Raw genomic sequence first — 2756 nt, forward strand, 5'->3', positions numbered from 1 at the left:
GTCTCTGTCTGTCTGTCTGTCTGTCTGTCTGTCTGTCTGTCTCTCTCTCTCTCTCTCTCTCTCTCTCTCTCTCTCTCTTATTCTCGCTGTCTCTGTCTCTATTTCTCTCTCTCTTTCCCTCCCTCATTTCCTTTATCCCTTTCTTCTCTCTCAAATTTCACTAAACTCAACTTCCATATAGTCTTTTGTGCTGCCAGTAATAATGATTGTGATAACGTCACTACTATTCTTGTTTCTACTACTATTACCATCACTACTACTACCACTGACGTAAGACGTATTTCAAGTGCCACTTGAGGACAGCCACATGGCCTCCTCGTGGCAATCTGCCTCATGCCCACGCGAAGGAAGGAAAACCAGACCAGAAACCTATCATTAACTCGACCAGTCAGGTGAGTGTGACCTAGCTTTGACCTAGCTTTGACTCAGCTTTTACCTAGCTTTGACTTAGCTTTGACCTAGCTCTGTCCTAGCTTTGACCTAGCTTTGACCTAGCTTTGACTTAGCTTTAACCTAGCTTTGTCCTAGCTTTGACCTAGCTTTGACTTAGCTTTGACCTAGCTTTGACTTAGCTTTGTCCTAGCTTTGACCTAGCTTTGACCTAGCTTTGACCTAGCTTTGACTTAGTTTTGACCCAGCTTTGACCTAGTTTTGACTTAGCTTTGACCTAGCTTTGACCTAGCTTTGACTTAGCTTTAACCTAGCTTTGTCCTAGCTTTGACCTAGCTTTGACTTAGCTTTGACCTAGCTTTGACTTAGCTTTGTCCTAGCTTTGACCTAGCTTTGACCTAGCTTTGACTTAGCTTTGACCCAGCTTTGACCTAGCTTTGACTTAGCTTTGACCCAGCTTTGACTTAGCTTTGACCTAGCTTTGACCTAGCTTTGACCTAGCTTTGACTTAGCTTTGACCTAGCTTGCCCTCGGTCACTCTGTCCTCACACACACACTACCGCTCACTCTCCGCTTCCGGTGTCAGATCCGCCGCCTAGCAAAGACACGACCATTAATCCTCTCACTATCATTGTAATTATTACCGTATCCACGCGTGCCGTCGTCTCTGAATAAGGAAGTAAAAACTATCAGAATTTTGTTAATACCTTTTACTACTATTACTACTTCTAATATGATAGTAATGATATTAATGATGGTAATGCAAACAATAAGAATTGTAATAATGATAATGATAAATAACGATGATGATAGTAATGACAATACAGATGAGGACGATGATAATTTAGAATGATAATAATAATTATAATATTAGTAATAAAGATAATCGTATTGATAATGACGATGATTTGTGGGGATAATGATAATGGAATAATGATAACAATAATGATAATGATAATAATTGTAACTAAGATAATAATGATGATGATAATCATAGTAATAATAGCAATAAATAATGATAATATTAATGATGATAATAACATAATAATGATAATATCAATAACAGAAATAACAACAATCCTATCAATGATGATAAAGACAACACCAACAACAACAATAACAAAAACAATAATACCAACCATAACAATAATAAAAAAACGATAACGAACAGAAATGAACACAGCTGATAAGAAGAAACATGTTTCGACGAGATGACAAGGAACAATCATCTTAATTACAATTCATCACCTGAGTGACTGTTATGGCTCTCCAGGTAGAACACGCCGCCATTTATCTAAGTAATTGGATAATAAATTGAACCTTTGACTGAACACGAACTGGACGGAAATCGATTTTATTTCTTTATGGTTGCGAAGAAAGTTGGGGAATATAAAGGGGAAGAAGAGGGAGAAGGAGAAGGAGAGGGGGAGGAAGGAGAGAGTGAGTGAGAGAGGGGGGGAAAGACAGAGAGAGAGAGAGAGAGAGAGAGAGAGAGAGAGAGAGAGAGAGAGAGAGAGAGAGAGAGAGAGAGAGAGAGAGAGAGAGAGAGAGATAAGTGTGAGTGTGTGTGTGTGTGTGTGTGAGAGAGAGAGAGAGAGAGAGAGAGAGAGAGAGAGAGAGAGAGAGAGAGAGAGAGAGAGAGAGAGAGAGAGAGAGAGAGAGAGAGAAAGAGAGAGAGAGAGAGAGAGGAAGAAAGAGAGAGAGGTGAGTAAATGAATAGAGAGAGAGAAAGAGGTAAGTGAACAAATAAATAGAGAGAGAGAGAGAGAGAGAGAGAGAGAGAGAGAGAGAGAGAGAGAGAGAGAGAGAGAGAGAGAGAGAAGAGAAGAGAGAGAGTGTGTGTGTGTGTGTGAGAGTGTGAGTGAGAGAGAGAGAGAGAGAGAGAGAGAGAGAGAGAGAGAGAGAGAGAGAGAGAGAGAGAGAGAGAGAGAGAGAGAGAGAGAGAGAGAGAGACAGAGAGAGATGAGTAAATGAATAAAGAGAGAGAAAGAGGTAAGTGAATAAAGAAATAAAGAGAGAGAGAGAGAGAGAGAGAGAGAGAGAGAGAGAGAGAGAGAGAGAGAGAGAGAGAGAGAGAGAGAGAGAGAGAGAGAGAGAGAGAGAGAGAGAGAGAGAGAGAGAGAGAGAGAGAGAGAAAGCATTAGAGAACATGAAAATACTTTTTGCCATCTATACCTTTAAATTCTCGGCCAGCAACAGTGTATATTGTGGTCAAAAATTTGTTTATGTTAGTGTATGTTAGTGTATCTGTATTTATATATATATATAATCCAAGTATCTCCTTCGGTAAGAGAACATAATATCAAGCTAAGAAAACATTCAAGACAAAATAATATATTTCATATATTTGCTCACTAATATTTAGC

The 2756-nt window shown here is 39.4% G+C and overlaps 1 pseudogene; it reads left to right on the plus strand.

Moving 5' to 3' along the window:
• Positions 1-2022: 2022 nt before the first annotated feature.
• On the plus strand, positions 2023-2534 carry LOC147471019 (uncharacterized; annotated as a pseudogene).
• Positions 2535-2756: the final 222 nt, after the last annotated feature.

The sequence above is a fragment of the Penaeus japonicus genome, unplaced genomic scaffold (assembly GCF_977035675.1).
Source record: "Penaeus japonicus unplaced genomic scaffold, GWHDUDI00000001_assembly GWHDUDI00000011, whole genome shotgun sequence".
In the NCBI taxonomy this organism is placed as follows: domain Eukaryota; kingdom Metazoa; phylum Arthropoda; class Malacostraca; order Decapoda; family Penaeidae; genus Penaeus; species Penaeus japonicus.